We start from the raw sequence: 21,839 nt of genomic DNA on the forward strand, positions 1-21,839 counted from the left end.
CTTATTCTTCTCCTTCTTCTTCTTCTTCTTCTTCTTCTTCTTCTTCTTCTTCTCCTTGTCCTTTCTCCTCTTCTCCTTATTCTTCTCCCTCTTTTTCTCTTTCTTCTCCTCCTTCTTCTCCTCCTTCTCCTCCTCCTCCTCCTCCTCCTCCTCCTTCTTCTTCTTCTCCCTCTTCTTCTTCTTCTTCTTCTTCTTCTTCCTCTCCTCCTCCTCCTTCTTCTTTTCCTTCTTCTTCTTCTTCTTCTCCTCCTCCTTCTCCTCCTTCTTTTTTTCCTCCTCCTCCTCTTATTAGGGTTTTCTAGTTTTCTTCTTCTTCTTCTTCTCCTTCTCCCCCTCCTCCTCCTCCCCCTATCAGGGTTTTCTAGTTTTTTTTTCTTCTCCTCTATTACTCTTTTTCATATTTTTCTTCTCTATTTTTCAGTTCTGTTTTACTTTTTTTTGTTGTATGTAATCTGACTTCCAACTTTATTGTTTTCTTTGTTTTTTTTTATTCTTCTCTGTTTGTGTTGGCTGATTAAGATGCAAGACAGATTTTTTGTATTTTAGTAGTTTGCTTGAATGCTTGTTATGTCTATCTATTCTCTTTTTAATTTGAGTATTGAATGATTATGTTATTTATTGAGCTTTTCGTTATTTATTTATGCATGTTTAATATTTTTGAATTTTGATCTAAATAGCGCTTTAATGGAAAAAATCGTGCACTTTGCTTCACGCTTTTCGCTTCTATGAAGCGAGCCCTCGTTGCTTTTTTTCGCCTCACTTTTCAAAACACTGGTGTTAACAAAGACGTGTTAGATTATGCAAAAGAGGCAAATACATTAATAAGGTTTTTGAAACATGAAGTTGCAATATAGGGATCATTTTGCAGACCACAAACTGACTTTCTCTATACGGCAAGAATCAAGCGTGTTACTCCTAATTCACCGGATTTGGACCTCTTCTCTCTCTTATCACACCGGGACATTTTGGGAAATAATATAATCCAAATTTGTTTCCTGGAGATATATCGATTGACACGGTTTAGATTATTTGTTGTTGTTACCAAATCCAATCCAATCCGATCCGATATAATCTCTTCAACAACCGATGCAACGGCTCGTTGACACCCTCTCTGTCACCGAAGGGTAAGTTCTAATTTATATCTCCTTTTCTACATGTTGCATGCCTGTATGCTGATTCAGGAATTTACCTGTTCTAATCGAAATCAAATAGATGAGAGAAAGATTTATTGATATTGGATTGAGGCTTATTTGATTGATATTGATTCATTTATTGACCATACGTTTCCTTTGGAAAATTGTTGACTAGGTTGAACTTTGCCACGATTATCCTAGTTCAGGTGCAAAATAATCTACTTATTGGCGTATAAGTGTACTTCTCGCTCAGCTGTTAAATGCTTAAGTTCTACAACAACAACACTAACATACTCAGTGTAATCCCACAAGTGGATCTGGGGAGGACAAAAAGTACGTAAACAGACCTTGCTCTACCACGGGAGGTAGAGAGGCTATTTCAGATGGACACTCGGCTAAAAAAAAACTACAATTAAATACTATGATAAGTGCTTTAGATATAGTGGAAAAAATTGTAATTGTGTTGAAGATTCTGTTTTGGGTTCAGTTAATCAGCCAAAGCTTAAGAATTAGAAAGTAGAGGAATATGTTTGATCTTATTTTGCCGTAGTATAAGGTTAATATTAATGTGCAATTAAAGAAATAAGCATATGCGCATGTGGAAGTGTCCTGTACATATACCAAGTTTCCATCTAATGTGATATAAAATGGTATTAGGAGGGGCCACCGCCACACAACTACATTAACGACTTTATTAATTACTGTATAAGCTCTACAGGATGTATGCAAGCAAAAGTGAGAAAACTAGGTCCTTAGTTATCTAAGAAATAGAATTGTGATTAGATGTATCTGATTATTATTGTAGAGTTGCCAAATTAACAGAGACTATTACCGCCACCAGACATGATAACATCAACTCATGTTTTGCATAATAAATTCATGATGTGATGTGGCGAGTTTGCATAGTAAATTCATCTTAATAAATTAGTTAGTATTATTATGCCTCGTCTTTATCCAAAAGATAAAGGATTATGTCCATTGTGGAGATGATGGTTTTTTTTTTTTAAAATCAGGATACTTTTTTCTGTTGATGTTTCGTATCAGAGCAAATTCTTAAGCTATTTTGATTTTATGCATGCTTCCCATCAAATATCTCAAGAAAGCATGTTTACCAAAGTGGATGAATAAATGCAACATTGTTGAATTTTGATCTCTTGTAAGTAATCTCTTGCATATTAGAGAAAGGGTAAGAACGGTAGTTACCTTTTGCGTGATTAGCATTTTTGCCAAGCCTTTGATGTATTATGGATGGTCTTTAATGAATAACAACACCAATTGTTCATAGAAAAGCCAAAAAATCCCAGCATTGGAAAGAAATACAGAAAGTAAAAGCAAAGAGTTTGACACTCTCTTTCTTTGACAGGGGAAATACAAAAACAGAAACAGAAAGTATAGTTCTCTTGATTCAAAGAAATTAGTTATACAAAACCAAACTTATGTGTTAGCATGATGGACAACTCAAAGAGCATGAATTACTAGTAAACATTGTACATATTAATGTAATTATATATTGTAGTATATTTGTAATTATAGAGATATGATACAATAATTAAAGAGATAGAATAACATATTATAAGCAATACAATAGCAGATTCAAAGAGATAGAATAGCTGATCTTTAGGAATAGGAAAGACAGATTTGGGGGATGTAATCTTTGAATACTTTCTATTTAATAACAAAACTTTTGTTTTATCCCTTTTTGATTCGAAGGGTTGGAAAACATTTGGTTTCTATTATTTCAATCATTTAAAAACTTTAAAGAAAATTTTGAAATAATTTCATTAATTACAGAGTCGCCACTTGATTTTTGAGAAAATGTCAAGAAAAAGTAAAAATATTACTTTAAAAAGATTCAAAACAACTTTTTTTTTTTAAGTTTAGAAATTCCGAGTAAGTGTTCCTATTAAAACCCTTGAAAGGTTGTTAAGCCACCAAGAGTATCCGCTAACTTGTGGTTATCCGGACTATTTGAAAACAACTTTTGACTAAATTTAAAAGAGAAAGTTGATTTTTGAAAAAAAAATTGATTAAGGCAAAATTTTGTTTTCAAAATTTGTGCAAAAATAAGTTTTGACGACTTAACTGGAATTTTAACTAAGTTTAAGAAAACTAAAAATAATTAGCATATAAAGGGGAAGGGGAGACTAAAAGACTTTGGTCATTGAGCCCAAATCCACAAACCTTTTCCTAAGCTAATTTGGGCTTTTGGCACATCTTCACCTGTCCTAATTCAAATACTTAGGTTTTTGGCCTATAACCTGTCTTAATCTAACCATTTGGGCTTTTGGCCCACAACCTGTTCTAAACTTTCTTTTTGGACCTTTGGGGGCCCAAAATCCACTTCACCTGTATTAGATTACAACTTTAGCTTTGAGGCCCCAAATGAATGAATAAATAAAAATAAGACAACAATAAAAATAGAGACTTTTCAAGTCTCTTAGCGACCTCATCAATGGATTTTGATCCTCTTTCCTTCTTCGTCTATCTTCTTGCACCCGCATGCCATATAATCGACTTTTGAACTTAATCTTTGAAGAGGCGGCCTCATTGTCCCATTACGACGTGCAAGGGGGAAAGGAGTCCATTTGAACTCCAAAGCAGATTGATGTTCGAAAATTTTGCACTTAATAGATGAATGATGAAATGAAAATATTGCATTCTCAAGCATAAAGAAATAGTAAACTGCGATATCAAAACAAATCAAATCATCCAATAAAAGGAAATTAACCCATATAACAAAGAAGAAGGCGGAGGCTACTTTTCAGAAGGGGAATCCTTACACTCCAACTAAGGCGACATTAACGATGATCCATATGTCCAAATTATGGCTAACTTTAGGGAAACATGTAACGACCTATGATTTATCTTTCTAAGACATCGTTGATTCTCTTTTGATATTATGAATCAAAGAGGGACACAAATTGAGTCTTTACACACACAAAGAGCATATATAACAATCCAAAGGGAGTAAGAAAATTAGAATAAAAGTTTAGCATCTCTAAAAGTGAAATATCATTCAATAATCATACTATGCATGACTTGAAAATATCTAAATAATTCTATTTAGCCACAAAAATTCGAACTTTCTCATCATTTTGACAAAATAACATGCGAAAAAAAAAGAGTAATAAACATTTTGGATGGAAAATAAAGCTAGCACTTCATCTCTCATATGGGGATTTTGAAATCCATTAAAATAATTAGCAAGCAAATGAAAAGTTCTTGACTTAAATAATTACTACTTTATTAAGGCAAAACAAATAACAGTAACTATTCTTTTTGACATAAAGAAAACAATTTTACATGCTAAAAATAAATATATCCGCCAACAATGAATTTAAAGAAAGTATAAGTACGTCTGTTAAGCAAAGATTGAAATTCATAATAATCAAAGAATAAAGTCAAAAAGGTGAAACAATAAATATTAACTATTCTTTACAACATAAAGGAAACAACTTTATATGCTAAAAACAAATATATCTGCCAACAATGGATGTAAACAAGGCATGAGTACGTCTTTTAAGCATAGTTCGAAACTTTATCTATAATAATCAAAGAATAAAACCAAAGAAACACGTTAAACTATTGCTAGCTCATTTTTATACCATTTTTATACCACGAACATGAAAATAGTCATAATATTGATACCACAATATCTTATGGCCTTCAAGGCCGTCTACAACAAACAATCCCAGCAAATAAAATTACAACTATGAACTACGAAGAAGGAGATGAAGAAGAAAACAATAACAAAACTAAAAAGGGAAAGGTGTGTTTATCCTTTTTGGGGCAGCAAAACGGGACTTTAAGCTTTCTTTGGAGTCTTGATCACCTTTGGTAAGCAATCTTTCGAGAACCTCGATTAAACTACCAATTGAAAATTTTTACTAAAGAATTTTTTTTTTAAATATTTGCTCAAAAGTTTTTTCCACTCTTTGAGACTTTTAGACTTGGTCTTTCTACCAAAAATAATGGTAGTATTTATAGGAAAGGATGATGATTCAATTTTTTTCATCTACCAATGTGGGAGAAAGAATTTAGGGGTGTTTTGGGAATTAAAAATTAATGAAAGATTTATTGGAGGATAATGTGAGGTGGAATTGTACAATCTAGTACAAATTTGAAATTCAAAATTTGAATTTCAAAAATGAAAAAAAAATAAGGTTGAAATGAAATTGTACAATCTAGTACAAATTTTGAATTTAAAAAATGGAAAAAGGACAAGATTGAAAGGAAATTGTACAATCTAGTACAAATTTCAAATTCAAAATTTGAATTTCAAAAAATAAAAAAGGAACAAGGTTGAGGTGAAATTGTACATTCTAGTACAAGTTTTGAAATTCAAATGGAAAAGAGGATAATGGTGATGTGGAATTGTACAATCTAGTACAAACTTGAAATTCAAAAATGGAAAAGGGATAAGGTTGGATAGATTTAGGTCATTTTTTGAGATTTTGGGGTTATTTAAAATATAACCCCAATTGAAATTTAAAATTTTAGCCATATTTATTTAATTTTAACCAAATTGAAAATCAATTGGCGGATTGCATTGTAATTATGGCCAAATCTAATAGATTGACTAAATTAAATTGAAGTTCAATACGAATTAATACTTTCTTTAATACCAGGCTTTTTGATTAGATAAAATCAAATAAATATTTCTCCAAATAAATTATTTTTGAGAACAGATCATATTTAAATCAAGGTTTTACCCATTTGAATTAATTTTCAAAATAAGCTTTCATTAAAATTCGATATTCCATAAAATAGATATCTAAGTAATAAAATTATACAATTTCATATAATTAAATACGATAATATATAATGGCTACTTAAAATGGCAAAATTATTCAGATAAATACTTTGAAAAGCTTTTTATTTGAATAAAATAAATATTATAATTTTATTTAAAAATTGAAGAAAATAGGGACTAAACTTAGTTGTGGAGGGCGAAAATCAAGTGTCAACAACTCTCAACATTGAGAGACATTCAACACAAATTTGACATGGTATCAGAGCCTTCTTTTGGCTATCTAGTTTCATAGAGTCCATTTTGGTTTATTTCAATTTTTTTAAAAATATTTTGGTTGTGTTGATGGTTTTTCAACATCTTGGACTTTTGATCTTGGTCATTCTATTTTTTTAGTCATAGTGTTTCTAATTTTTATAGCTATTCAAGAACATGGCTTCGCATCAATTTGAATCCTTCAATGTTTGCTTCACTGGAAAAAATTATTCTCCCTCCTTGGATGTTTATTTTAGGGAATTACTCCGTGAAGAGTAGCGTTTTGTCACATAAAATGATTTCAAGCAAGTTAATGATGCTGTTGTTACATTTGCTACCCAAGGTAAAGGAATGGGTATGGATATGACTCAGACTCAATGCTACAGTTGCAATTGTGGTTAAAAGTTTTGTAATTATTGCAAACAAGGACACATTGTCAAAGAGTGTCCCACACGCCTTCAAAACCATAAGGTCAATGCTTTTCAAGCTGGGATAAATGGTTTCACTATTGAGAACTCATCTTCAGGACAAGTTCTTACTCCTGAAATGGTAAGACAAATGATCATGTCAGCCTTTTTAGCTTTGAGGCTACAAGATAATGATCTTGCATCTAATTTTGGCTTGTTGATTCTAGCGCTTCCAATCATATGACCAACTCAGCTAGTATACTAAAAAATGTTCGTAAATATCATGGTCTATCACAAATTCAAATTGCAAATGGTAGTAATTTATCCATTACCAAGGTTGGGGATATAACTAAAACTTTTAACAATATTTTTGTGTCATCAAAGCTTTACACTAGCCTTATTTCAGTTGGAAAATTGGTAGATAATAATTGTGATGTAAATTTTTCTTGTAATGGTTATCTTGTGCAGGATCAAATGTCGGGGACGATAATTGCGAGGGGGCTAAAGTTGGATGACTGTTTTCTATACACTTTTTCACTCCTTGTGTTCTATCATTTGCTTATACTTCTACACCTAGTAAGATTGAGGTATGAAATAAGCGCTTAGTACATCCAAATTCTATTGTGTTGTCTCATTAATCAAATTTGGGTTTATTGGGGAATAAAAATTAATTTTCCACTGCTTTCTTTGATTATTCTACTTGTAAATTATGCAAAAGTAAAATGCTTTTTTTTTTCTAATTTTGGTAGTCATGCTACAAAGTGTTTTGATGTCACTCATAATGATGTTTGGGATATTTCACCAATTATTTCTCATGCTCATTTCATGTACTTTGTGACATTTATAGATAATTATAGTCGATTTATGTGGGTATATTTTCTTTGTTCCAAATTTGAGGTATTTTCATATTTAAGACATTTTTTGCCTCTATTGAGACTCAATTTTATACTTACATCAAATTATTAAGATCTGATTCTGGTGGAGAATATCTGTCTTATGAATTCAAAATTTTTTTGCTTGAAAAAGAAATTGTCTCACAACGCTCTTGTCCATATACACCACAATAAAGTGGGGTTGATGAATGTAAAAATCGTCATCTTTTAGATGTCACTTGTACTTTATTGATTGAGTCCTCTGTTCCATCTAAGTATTGAGTGGAAGCTTTATCTACTGTTGTTTAATTAATTAATAGACTACCATCTAAAGTGTTAAATCCTGAATCTCCATATTTTCATCTTTATCACAAAATCTAAGCTATGATAATTTTCATATATTTGGTTGTATTTGTTTTGTGCATCTTCCTCCTTCTCTATGCAATAAACTTTCTGTTCAGACTACTAAATATATTTTTATGGGTTATAGTACTTCACAAAAAGTTTTTTTCTATTATGATCCATGTTCTAAGATATAAATTTCATGTTTCTAGAAATGTTTTCTTTGAGAATCAGTATTTCTTTCCTACTCATGTTGAGTTATCTCCTATTTCTTCTCCTTCCTACTTTTGATGATTTGCCTTCTTATTCTAAGAGGTTCAAACCTGAATTTGTGTATGAACATCGGTGGCCTACTGTACCCCCTCTTGATATTGATCCATGTTCACAGAAAGGTTTTTTCTGTTATGATCTATGTTCTAAGAAATAAATTTCATGTTTCTAGAAATGTTTTCTTTGAGAATCAATATTTCTTTCCTACTCATGTTGAGTCATCTCCTATTTCTTCTTCTTCCTACTTTTGATGATTTTTCTTCTTATTCTAATAGGGTCAAACCTGAATTTTTGTATGAACATTGACGGCCTACTTTAGCCCCTCTCGATATTAATCCACCACCTGAAATTGCACCACAACTAGAGTCTGAGAATTCTTCAAGGCCTGCTCCTTTTGAGCCCACTCGAGGATCTACCAGAGTATCTTATACTCTTAGTTGGTATGAATTTTCATCTACTTTATGCACCATTTTTGTTTCAAGTTGTTACTCACAAGCTTCCAAGCATGAATGTTGGCAGAAAGCAATGGAGGAAGAACTTTTGGCTCTTAAAGAAAATGACACATGTGATATTGTTTCATGTCCTTCAAATGTGCATCCAATTGGATGTAAATGGGTTTATTCAATTAATCTTTATTCTGATGGAACTCTTGATCCGTACAAAGCTCGGTTGGTTGTTCTTGGTAACAGACAAGAGTATGGTGTGAACTATGAGGAGACTTTTGCACCGGTAGTAAAAATGACTACTTTACAAACTATTATTGTCATTATTGCTTCACAAAATTGGACTCTTCATCAAATGGATGTCAAAAATGCTTTTCTTCATGGTGGTCTCAAAGAGGATATTTATATGAAACCTCTACCATGTTTGTTCTCATCGTCTACATTAGATGTATGCAAGTTGAAGAGGTCTTTATATAGATTAAAACAAGCCTCCACAGCTTAGTTTGACAAAATTTGGTCTACTTTGCTACAATTCTCTTTTGAGCAGAGCAAATATGACTCATTTTTGTTTCTTCGAAAAACATCTACAAGTTGTATTCTTCTTTTGGTATATATAGGTGACATTATTATTACTGGTGTTGAGTCTTCACTAATCACTAGCTTGTAACAGCAGCTTAAGGATTCTTTTCATATGAAAGATCTTGGTATTCTTACATACTTCTAGAGATTGGAAGTTCATAGGGATTCTTTAGGCGTGTTTCTAAACCAACAGAAATATGCTCAGGATCTGATTTCTTTGGCTAGTAATCAAGATTTCTCCTCCGTAGATACTCCATTAGAATTGAATGTAAAGTGTCATCATGAGGAAGACAATCTTTTTCCTGATCCAACTGTGTTTTGACAATTAGTTAGGAGCTTAAATTACCTTACTATTACTCGGCCTGACATCACTTTTGCAGTTTAACAAGTTAGTCAATGTATACAAGGTCTTCGTCATCTCTATTTGGTGGTTGTGCATCTCATCATTTGATATCTCCTAGGAATATCTAATCGTGGATTATTCTTTCCTAGTGGTTCTCTTATTCGTCTTAATTCTTTTAGTGATTCTGACTGGGCGAGATGTCCCGATACTCGTTGTTCAATTACTGGTTGGTGCATGTTTCTTGGAGATTCCTTGATATCTTGGAAGAGTAAGAAACAAGATCGTGTCTCAAAATCTTCAACAGAGGTTGAATATCGATCTATGTCTACTGCTTGCTCCGAGGTTGTATGGCTTCATGGATTACTTGCTGAGATTGCTTTTCCTCAATCTACTCCGACTCCTCTTCATGCCGATAATACAAGTGCTATTCAGATTGCTACTAATCCTGTTTATCATGAGAGGACCAAACATATCGAAGTAGACTGTCATTATATACGAAAAGCTGTAGATAAATGACTTATTACTCTTCCATATAGGGGTGTACATAGGTCGGGTTGATTCGGTTTTTATTTAAAAAAACCAAACCAATCATGTCGGTTTATTAAAACTATAAACCAAATCAAACCAACATAAAATTGGTTTTTTCGATTTAGGTTTTAGTCGTTTTTTTTGGATTTTTTATTTTTTCGATTTTTTTGGTTTTTTTAAATAGTATTTAGTTTTTACAATTATATTGTGATTAGATCAAATATGTTTTCACTCATGTGCTAATGAAAAATCATAATTATGAAAAAATGAGGAGTAGAAAACTCTCTTGAAACTAAAAAGTGAGATGAAGAGTGAAAAGTTTAGGTTTTAAGTTTATATTAGGTTTTGGATCATTTAATTAGCAATTAATCGACAAATATTACAACTTAAAGGCCCAAGTCTAAATATATATCTACATCTACTTTCGAATTATCGAAAATTACTAAAACTAGTTGAAAAAGTATTTAAAAAGTAGATTATAATTAATATTTTATGTATAAAAAAGTTTGAATATTATATCTATACTATATTAAAAGTGGGAAGGGCCTTAAAAATGACATTTGAACTTTTTGCCCTTCATTAGAAGCCTCTGCAATAGATAAAAATGTCTTTTTACTATTTTCCTCAATTTATTATTTAATTAGATTAAAGACTCCTAAAATATATGAAAAGGATTTAATAACTCCTAAAATATATAGAAAGAATCCTGATAAACTAAAAAAACTTCTAGTACTTCATAATTTAAAATTATAAAGAAGAATAAGTAGAATATTATGAATAAAATTGTAGGACAAGTCAAAGTTAAAAAAGGAAGAAATCGTTGTGCACGTAAAAAAAGGAGGCGAAAAAATTTATATTTAATTATATGATTTATAAAAGGAAAACTTGATAAATAGAATAAATTTAATTTATTGTTCCTATGCATGAGTTTTAGGATTTAATAACATATATTTGTTGATTTTGATTATTTAATCTAGGTAATATTTAGTACTTCTAAAAATAGAATTTTCCCTTATATAAAAAAATATTCTTTATAATTCTATTTAAGTAATATTTTGGATCAAAATTTATACAAACCAAATTCTTATATTGTATTTTTGCTTTTTTATTTTAGTTTTGATTCACGTGTTTTCTTACTATCATTATCATCATCCCTTTTGCCTTTATTTATTTCTTTTAAACCATACCTTTAAAGATTATATATGAAGAATAATAATCAACAATTGACATTGATTCTCTCTTTTGATAATTTCTTGTGTTTCTCTTTTAGTTGAAAGTTTCTGATCGAAAAATTAGACAAGTATGTTACCGTCGAATGAAGTTGCCAAAAATCAAAGGTTTATTGCTTTTTTTTCTTTTACTTTCTTTGTGCAATCGTGACATAAAAAGGGGCTCCAATCCCATTTTCTTTAAAAAAAAAAAATATCAGGGTCATAAATTAGGATAGGAGGTTAAATTCTTTTTTATTTGTGAGTCATGTTTTTTGTAATATCGTAACTTTTATGTATAATTCAACCACTATAGAAATCCATATTATTTGTAAGTGAGACATATTAATTGTTATTTATGTTAAAGAAAATCGTAATACTAATTTATGAGAATAACATAAAAAAGGCGGCTATGAAATTTCAAAGAACAAAACAAAACCGAAGCAAAAAAATTGTTTGTAGTATAGTCATTTTCACCAATATCACATTATGCATAGTACCTTCCTCTATCGAAGGTTGGGTTTGATTGTGTTGGTTTTAGTTTATATGTGAATGTATTGGTTGCTTGTAACCACATGTGGATATTTGATCTTCATAATCTAAATTTAAGGATTTGATGGTATGCTGCAACATACAAATGTAGATGTAGGAATTCGACTAAATATAAATCAAATATCTACTTAAAAAATCTGACTATATAAATTTGAGATATGAACACGAAAATTCGACTGATATTTATGTAAGGAGGAGGATCCGAACGCTTATATATAAAAGGACGTTATTCAACATTCTTCATCACAAATTTGTAAGGTATTATTCTCTCAATTATTTTTGCCTTCGATAATATTGTATTTTTTTCTCTAGGAATATTTCTTTTATCATCTTTTGTGCATGTAATTGATAAAGTTTTAATTTTACTGTTGTGTCCAATTTTAGTCTTTTTTTTGGCATAAGATTTGTAAGCAAGCAATGCTATTATAATTAGATATCTTTGTAAAAATTTATAATCTACTCTATTTGAGTATATTACTATTTAACTTTTTATAATAAAGTTATATATAAATATCTATATAAACTTTCGCAATAGACAAAATTGTCTAATTTTAAATAATCAAAGGTTACACGTGCGAGACACGTGCGGTATATATATATATATATATATATATATATATATATATATATATATATTGTCGGTTTGATTCGGGTTCGGTTTGACTTTTTTTTGGTCAACACCAAACCAAACCAAACCAAGAATGGTCGTTTTTTTGTTCTAACGCCAAACCAATCAAACCAAACCATAAGTCGTTTTTTTTCTCGTTTTGATTTAGTTCGTCGATTCGGTTTGACTTGACGGTTTGGTCTGTACATCCTTACTTCTACACATGACCAGTGATTTTCAAATAACTGATGTGTTTACAAAATCCATGCCACGACAACGTCTTCAGTTTCTAGTAGGCAAATTGATGCTTCTTGATCCACCAACATCAATTTGAGGGGTATGTTAGCATGATAGACAACTCAAAGATCATGAATTAATAGTGAATATTGTGTATATTAATGTAATTATATATTGTAGTATATTTGTAATTATAGAGATATGATATAGTAATTAAAGCGATAGAATAGCAGATTATAAGGGATATAACAGCAGATTCAAAGGAATAGAATAACTGATCTTTAGGAATAGAAAAAGCAGATTTGGGGATGCAATCTTTGAATACTTTCTATTTAATGGCAAGACTACATTGACAGACATTCAACACAAATTTGACACTATGAAGCTATCTAGGGAAGGAACAAGGAAAAAACAAGAGATTATCGTTTTTGCTTGATTGCACTTCAATTGGGACCCAAATAGCATATTTAAGAAAATAGGATAATTTCCCAAACAAAATGAGAAAGATCTTAGGAAAGGCAACATTGAATACCTGCATTAATGAAATTAGGAGAAAAAACTACCTCGGCCTTTTTCATTTTGCCATTTTCCTGTATACTATGTTTCTTCGGCAACTTTTACCACAGCAGAACTTCACATCTTTTATTTGAAAGAGAAATAAAGCGGAAATTCACACACCTGTCTAAATATAACTTCAATTCCTACAGTATATTGGTGAATGGTGCTTATGGTAAGTAAATGCACAGTGATGCCTTCTGGCAAAATAGTTTCATCAGATTTGTCTTCCGTATCTTCTTGTATTAGTTTATCTCCCGTTTGTGAAATAAAAAGACCCTGTTCCTCTATGTCTGCAGCAACTCATTGTCCTTTGTAGGAATTCAGGCTGTACGAAAGTGTGATGTCATATGAGCGTTTTGCAGGAACCTGATGGCAGAGCAAGGCATGTCAGAACCTGGCTTTGGCAAGAACTATGATGCTGAAACTTCTTTGGAGTAAAGGAGCAAGGGAACCATAGCAAAATGAAAGAATGAAGAAGATCGATAAATTCTGTTATTTTCTTGGATCATTTTGAGAAGCCTCGGGAGAAAGTTATACATAAAAGCGTTACTATTGTCACGTGACGACTTTCATAATTGCTTATAGGAGGTCTTGTTTCTAGATGTATGCTTTTCTACCTCCAAATCCCCGCTCGGTTTAGCCAAATTTCTTTTAACCTCCTTTTCCCTTTCTTGTGGGACAATGAATAACGGGAACACTATTCAAAAAAGAATTTTAGTAAAAATGTATATCTCCCTAGGGATCTTTGAGACAGATGGTAAGCTCTTCAATTGCTGAAGAGAGTAAAAACCAGGAGCAGGAAAGTTATTGCGGACACAAGTAGTTAAGTGTTGCAGCAATTCTTGAACTGGATTGCAGAATTGGAATCTCAATATTCTTCCTGCAGACATCCCACAAGAACAATAAACGGCATAACTATATAAACAGGAACAAAAATTAGAGGAGAATGCTAGATATGCAGTTGATAAGAAGGGAACATTATAAGGTAATTATGGCTTATGTCGTGCCATTATACTGCTCATACACAGTTGTATTTGTTATTGCTGCAGGGCCAAGGTGTATCAGACAATTTATGTTTTTGGGCATTTCAACAGGTTGTTCTGATGTATTCGAGAGTAACATGGAGTAAGAGATTGCAAAGATAACAACTCTTCTAGATGAGATAGTGTTGGACAGTCAACAAGGAGCACAATAGGACCAGGAATAGAAGGCTCCATAACATCACAAGGGTGAACCTGCACAGCGAAACAATGCAAGCAAAGCATCGAGAACTTAATGAGAGAGGATATAAAGTCCACAATGAACTTTGAAACGAATCCTTCTCACTCACTGTGATGTTTTGGTGATCTGACTCCTCTGAATTCCCACTTTGCAATTGATAGTATTTTGGTCCAGGTTCCACCCCGAGAGCAACAGCCTTGATGAAACTTCCCTTTGATCTCCGGCAACTCACAAATATAAACCACTGAAAGCTCACCAGGATTTAGTGAAATTTCAGCTATGAGATTCATCCATTGTGCTTGGTCTTCTTCTAAATGACTACCACTAACTAGTAGAGTATTTGGCTCGGAGGATCCATCCTTCATTGAGCCACACACATTCAAGCAACGTGGTGGCATGAGAACAACTGATATTTTGACAACTTGATCATTAATGGAAGAAAAAATACGATCAAATATCCTTGAAGAAGCACTAGCAACTTCTTTTGATCCATTACGGAGAACACTACATATACAGCCCATCGCACCATCCGAGATGAGTGATTTCATTGCATCAACCAATAGATAAAGATCTGGAGAACCCCATACATTTACCTGCAAATAGATGTTGTAAGTGGTATCAAATTTTCAAACACCATTTGTAGATAACAGCACTTTAATTCCAAACAAGCTAAGATTGGCTATACAAATCCTCACTGACCATTTATCTACATTTAAATTCATCTCAAGTTAACATTATATAAAAGAATAAAAAATAAAAAAGTAAAAAACATAACAAGTAAAATACAAATAAAAAATAGCGATGAATTTGTAGTTCAAACACCAGAAATTTGAGATGAATAAATAGCAAGTAAAGTAAGCACAACGTGACACTCACAGACATCCCTTCTTTTCCCATCCCAGCCAAAATCAATAAGAGACCTGCAAGTAAAATGATTGAACTTTTTTGGTGGTCTTAGTTGTCAATATATTGGCAGATAGTATATAAATGTCAAGATATAGCCAAAGAGTATATCTATTTTCAGATTGTGTGTCAGATACATTGTCAATTATTGTAGGTAGAAGGCATGATCTCAGGGATCTGCTCTTGACATTTTTTTGTCTAGATTTGTTATATATTGTTGGTGTAATCTATCATGTTAAGCATGAAGTGAAATACACTTACATCATTAACATGGTATCAGAGCCTCTGCTATTCTCGTAGAGATTTAAGTTGCCTTTTTCGATGACTATTCAGATAGATTTTTCGGTAACTATTTCGACATCTTCCTTTAATAGCAGCCACTTCTGGTAGATTTTTTCTCCGTCCATCTCAAACTTTCATTTTGAGTTGGTGAGGGTCAATCATTTATTATAGTCTTACTCATCACTCCTATAATTTTCAGCAACCAGAAAAGCTTTCCGGCGAAAGCAGTCATCTTCATCGGTTGCTTTTTCTTTTCTCTTGTGAAGTTCTTGTTCAATACAGATCTGAAATAGTTTCTACCAGATTTGCAGTAATCAAGAGGAGCTTTGATCTTCTTTTTCCTCTACTTCTAGTTCTTTTAACCAACCTTTTTTCCCAATATTTTATTTAGCCGTCGAAGCCATAATGGCAGAGAAAGGTGAATCTCTAGTAACTAATGTCTCAGAGAAAATTGACTCTTCAAGTGATGTCAAATCGATGTTTTTCTTTATTTCAAGTTCTCTTATTATTACTACCATGAAATTAGAAGGTAGTAATAATTACACACCATGGTCTTCATCTGTAGAGACGTGGTTTATGGGACAAGGATATAAGGATTATTTAGTTAAAAATACTAGTGATATTGTTGCTAGTGAACGGACTAAGTGAACTTGAATTGATGCTCAATTATGCAATCTCTTATGGAACTCTTTGGATCCTAAATTACTTAGTCTATTTCAATCTTGTAAAACTTGCTAAAAAGTTTGGACTAAACCTAAGACTTTGTATACAAATGACATACAATGCACATATAAGGTTTTCTCAGACTTAGTCCAACTTCAGTAGAATAATCAAGATATGTCGAGTTATTTGGGATAGATAGAAACCTTAAAAGATCAATTTGACCCCCTTTGCTAGTTTTATGTCGTCTAAGAGAATCACTCATCAGACTTCTTATGCATATACTCCTCCACAAATTGGAGTTGCCGAACATAAAAATAGGCATCTCATCAAGACTGCTCGAACTTTACTGATACACCATCACATTTCTCTTTGTTTTGGGGGGAATGTTGTTCTTATTGCTTGTTATTTGATCAATAAAATGCCCTTCATTGTGTTGCAAAAACAAAGTCCTTACTCAATTCTCTTTCCTAGTCAAAATCCTTATCATCTACCTTTGATAGTGTTTGTATGTACTTGCTTTGTCCATGATCAAAGTACTAGAAATGACAAACTCCAACCAAAATCAATTAAATATTTCTTTTTAGGATACTCTCGTCATCAAAGAGGTTACAAATGTTATGATCCAAAACTGAATAAATATTTTACCAGTGCAAATGTGATATTTTTTTGAAACATCTCCCAATTTTACACCAAGCACTACAAGTAGAAGTTTAATTCCTCAAATTTTGCTAGTACCTATACTTTCTCTACAATAAATCAATCTTCCACACAACCCTCAAACCACTTCCCTCCTCTTCAAGTATACACCTGACGTGCTTGTCCTCTTAACAATAATAATGATAATACTACTCCTAATATAGATACACCGATAACTCTTGATGACTCATCTCATGCTCCTTCATCACCTATTCCAGTCATGCCTTCATCAGATGTAGTGACCCCACCAATTGCCATACGCAAAGGTATACACACTACTCGAAATCAACAACCAGAGAGATATGACTGCTTAAGTTATCATCAGTTTTCCCTATTATATTATACCTTTGTGTCTTCTCTATCTAATGCACTATACCAAAGACTGTTAGCGATGCATTGGAACATCCAGGGTGGAGACATGCTATGATTGAAGAAATGAATGCTTTACAGACCAATAACACTTGGGAATTGGTCCAGTTACCAATGGGGAAATCCTGTCCGACTGCTTATATCCTTGGCCGCAATGGATCATTGACCGCTTCATCAACTAGACACTAAGAATGCCTTTTTGCATGGCGAACTTGTTGAGGAAGTTTATATAGAGTAACCTTCTGGAGTTGTTTCTCAGGGGTAGTCAGACTTAGTTTTCCATCTCAAACGCTCTCTATATGGCCTCAATAAATCCCCTAGAGCATGGTTTAGTAAATTTATTCTGTTGTCCAATAGTTTGGGATGTCTCAAAGTAAAGCAAATCACTGTGTTTTCTATTGACATAATGATCCCGAAAGAACATTTTTCTGGTCGTTTATGTTGACGACATTGTTATAACTGGAAATGATCTAGAAGGAATATCTTAGACAAAGAAACATTTGTTCAGTCAATTTCAAACCAAAGATCTGGGGTAAAGTATTTTTTGGTAATTGAGGTAGCACAATCCAAGACAAGTATTGCTCTCGCACAAAGAAAATATGCTTTGGACATATTATAAGAGACGTGCATGTTAAATTGTAAATCAATTGACACTCCTATGGATCCAAACATGATATTCGTCCCTGGATAGGGGAAGCCATTAAAAGATCCTGGTAGATAGAGAAGATTGGTCGGTAAATTGAATTATCTCACTATTACACGCTCGAATATTTCATTTGTAGTAAGCATGGTTAGTAAGTTTCTTCAAGATCTATGTAAGGATCATTGGGACACATTAAGTCGCATCCTCAGGTACATTATAAAAGCTCCAGGCCAAGGATTGTTATATGAAGACAAAGGTCACACAAACATTGTTAGATATGATGCGGATTGGGCAGGTTCTCTGTCTGAGAGACACTCCACTTCTAGGTATTGCATCATGATTGAAGGCAATTTAATTTCTCAAAAAAGTAAGAAGCAAGATACTGTTGCGAGATTTAGTGCAGAAACTGAATATCGAGCTATGGCCCTTGCTACATGCGAGCTTATTTGACTGAAACAACTTCTACAAGAGTTAATATGTATTGAATTCAATCAAATGAAGCTTATGTGTGACAATTAGGCTGCCCTATATATTGCCTCAACTCCACTTTTCTAGGAAAGGACACAACATATAGAGGTGGATTGTCATTTTATTAGGCAGAAGATTGAGTTTGGATGCATTGCCACCAGCTTCATCGGTTCAAATGACCAATTGACAAATATTCTTATTAAGTCTCTAAAAAGAGCTCAAATTAAATACAGTTGAGGCAAGCTTGGAGCGTATGACATATATGCTACAGCTTGAGGGGGGAGTGTCAAGATATTGTCAGATAGTATATAAATGTCAAGAGATAGTAAAAGAGTATATCTATTTTTAGATTGTGTGTCAGATACATAGTCAATTATTGTAGGTAGAAGGCATGATCTCAGGGATCTGCTCTTGACCTTTTGTGTCTAGCTTTGTGTATATATTGTTGGTGTAATCTATTATTTTAAGCATGAAGTGAAATACACTTACGTCATTAACATTAATCAACTGCAATTAGTATGCCAGAATCTTCTTGAGGGTTAATTTGATCAAGACACTCAAAAAGTTCTCATATTGTGCTCATTGATAAGCAGCTTGGGAGTCCACCATAGTTTCTGAGCAAACACATGATAGAAATATGTAATCAATATGAAAAATAGACTTTTATGCATATTCCTCTAACATAAACAATAACTAGGTTTACAACAACAAGATAAAATATCTGAATACCTGTGACAATGTAATTTTATGATCTGTCAAGAAGCGATGTGATCCATGCGAGCAGAACATAAATAGGAGGTGAAAACTAAGTCCAAGTGTAATTTTTTGTTCTTCCAAGAAAGAGAAAGAAGACAAAAGTGGAAAACAATCTGTAGAACAATATTATGAAGAGGAAACCTAAACAACAAAAAGACAGAGACAATAGCTACATCATTTTTTTGATATAGATCCTCCATACCATCAACTCTATTCATCTCATTCTAGCAGAACAACTGGTTTTAGAATTTTACAAAAACAATACGTAACTAAATGCAAACAAGGTATCTATATCTTTTAAGGTCAAATTAGTCAATCTGCTACACAAAAGCAATAAAATGGCTCTAATAACCAATCAAATAGATATGAAATGTATTGCCAAATGAACAAAAAATAATCACAATAGAACTATTCTATACTTTTAGTATAAACTGGAACAATAAGAGAACCCACCTACAACACACACTTGGGGCACGCCTAATTTGTTGTATGCGAAAAAAATCATAGTTAAGCAATACATAGTTAATATACTGCATTCCATGGTTTCGGATATAAAATTCCGCATTACTAATATCCATTTGGCTTCTGTTATAAAACCCTAAATAACTAAAACCTACATAACGTATATGAACAATTTATTCATTATTTTAAACAACATAAAAGGAATATGTTATTAGTAATAAAAAGAGTAAGCTAATTCTTGGCTTGGTAATCTTAATCTTTGGATAATGATATACACATTATTATTCACACAAAACAATTCAACCTTTAATATTTCATGCACATATTATTGTTGAACAGATAGTATGCGAACCAAATAACCCCCTTCTTGTTATTAACTTCCGCAAACTTGAGAAACACTTACTTTTTCAACATTAAATATGAATTCCTGTTGTCAAAAAAGACGATAGAGGGTGATGTATCTTGAGTGTCCATGCCATTACCAAGATCTGTGAGACATTCAAAAAATCAAAAGAAGCTGATGTCTCTGAGGTATGAAAAGCAAAGGATCAAGACAACATATTCAATTTGATTAATGAACACATTTGTTAAAGACATATGTTATAAGGACATAAGATATTCGTCCATGTCAGACAATCCTTTGTAAAATGATTTGGTAAATAATCTTCGATTCTGCGAACATCTTGATAGATTCAGTGACTACAAAAAGTACTCAAAATGTTATCATACAAAACTAATAGAAAGCAGAAAACTTTGCGCTTTGTATTTTCTGATGGTATATTACCAAAAGGGTATCCCGGTACACTCCTACTATACATGGGTTCGGAGAAGGGCCGAATCACTAGGGTTTATTGTACTCAGCCTTACCATGCATTTCTACAAGAGGCTATTGTTGTTTTTCAGGTTTAGTAAAATCTATGTTTTGCAACAAGAACTTCAAACAAATGTTCAAACTAACATATGAACAATCAAATGAAGTTATAACTCCGTATCACAACTTTGAATTTCAATAATAAGTCCAACCCAACCTATGAACATCAACATAATGAAGTTCAAACTATTTTCTGGAGCAAAGCAAAACCAAATGTTTAGAAAAAGATGAAGATTAGAAGATTCAAGTCCACCGAATTCACGATGTGTTCTTAAGGAAATTATTTCCTTTAAGTACCTGATGTTATGAAATATATCTCCCAGGATAAAATTAATCATTTCAACTGAGTAGCAGTACCACAAATTCTGTCGAACTACGAACGCACTCAACGGTAGCAAATCACACTAGAGTTTTTTTTTTGCAAGAAAAAGGAGTGTTTTTTTTTTAAAGATTTCATGTGTATACCTGAGGAAAAATTTAGGTATTTATAGCCATCAAGGTATTTTTTCATTAAGAAAAGTAATGATTAAGAAAGGTGCACCCCTTCATAAAGGTGTAACTCTTTGAAAAAAGGTGCAACACTTCGGAAAAGTCACAACCTATTGGAAAGTTCATAACCATCCAAACCGAAAAGGTGCCTATTCAAGTTGCATGCTTTCTCTTGGTGTCTTTTTGGAAAAATACTTATTTATTTTATACTCATATCTCTTAAAAATCTAACAATCCCCCACAAAAATGGAGAATAACTATTTTATAAGAAATTAGAGACAAGTGTGTAATTTACAAGAAAAGACTAGTTGCATCTGGAAAAGTAGGTTTTCCTTTGAAATTTTCTTAGGAAACTTACATCAGATGTACTCGATCAATCAATAGATGTGATATCTTTGAACTGTTGAGCTTTAATGTACACCTAGACAACACAATTCACACAACAAACTGATGTCGCCCAAAAACTAACCTCCAAAGAAGTATGCTACTGTCGATGTCAAATATAGTAACCGAAATCAGGTTGGGGTCGAACCCACAGGAAAAACGTTGAACAGTCTCTTAACTTGACAAAACTCACGAGCAATACAGAAAAGTAAATAGGGTATTTTGAAATCAACAGTAAGTAGTAACCGAACTTGAATGGTTGAGTCTATAAACAACAGAAGACGAACACTAAGACTGTGTTCCCCCTGACTTTTCAACTTCATAATCTTCTCGTGTTCAACTCACCTATTCTGCTGCTCTACATGTAAAGTCAACAAGCTATTTATTATCAACTGTCTTGTGAACGCGCTGATAAATCTCACCCTTTACCTTGTGAGTCTCAGAGAGTCACCTTATTTTCCTTTGCCTATGACTTAAGTTCAACTTTCACCTTTTAAGTCTCAAGTTGATTAGATAAGATAGAGGAATTATAGGATGGATGTGAATCT

The 21,839-nt window shown here is 32.6% G+C and overlaps 1 long non-coding RNA gene and 1 pseudogene across 1 annotated transcript; one reads left to right on the forward strand and one right to left on the reverse strand.

Moving 5' to 3' along the window:
* The first annotated feature begins 376 nt into the window (after positions 1-376).
* LOC107849831 lies at positions 377-9,084 on the forward strand. The gene is made up of 3 exons (XR_001668292.2): positions 377-1,124; positions 7,014-7,132; positions 8,305-9,084. It is a non-coding gene; the product is annotated as an uncharacterized LOC107849831 (long non-coding RNA).
* Positions 9,085-12,963: 3,879 nt separating this feature from the next.
* Positions 12,964-14,928, reverse strand: LOC124889409 (annotated as a pseudogene).
* Positions 14,929-21,839: the final 6,911 nt, after the last annotated feature.

Source organism: Capsicum annuum, chromosome 12, assembly GCF_002878395.1.
Source record: "Capsicum annuum cultivar UCD-10X-F1 chromosome 12, UCD10Xv1.1, whole genome shotgun sequence".
In the NCBI taxonomy this organism is placed as follows: domain Eukaryota; kingdom Viridiplantae; phylum Streptophyta; class Magnoliopsida; order Solanales; family Solanaceae; genus Capsicum; species Capsicum annuum.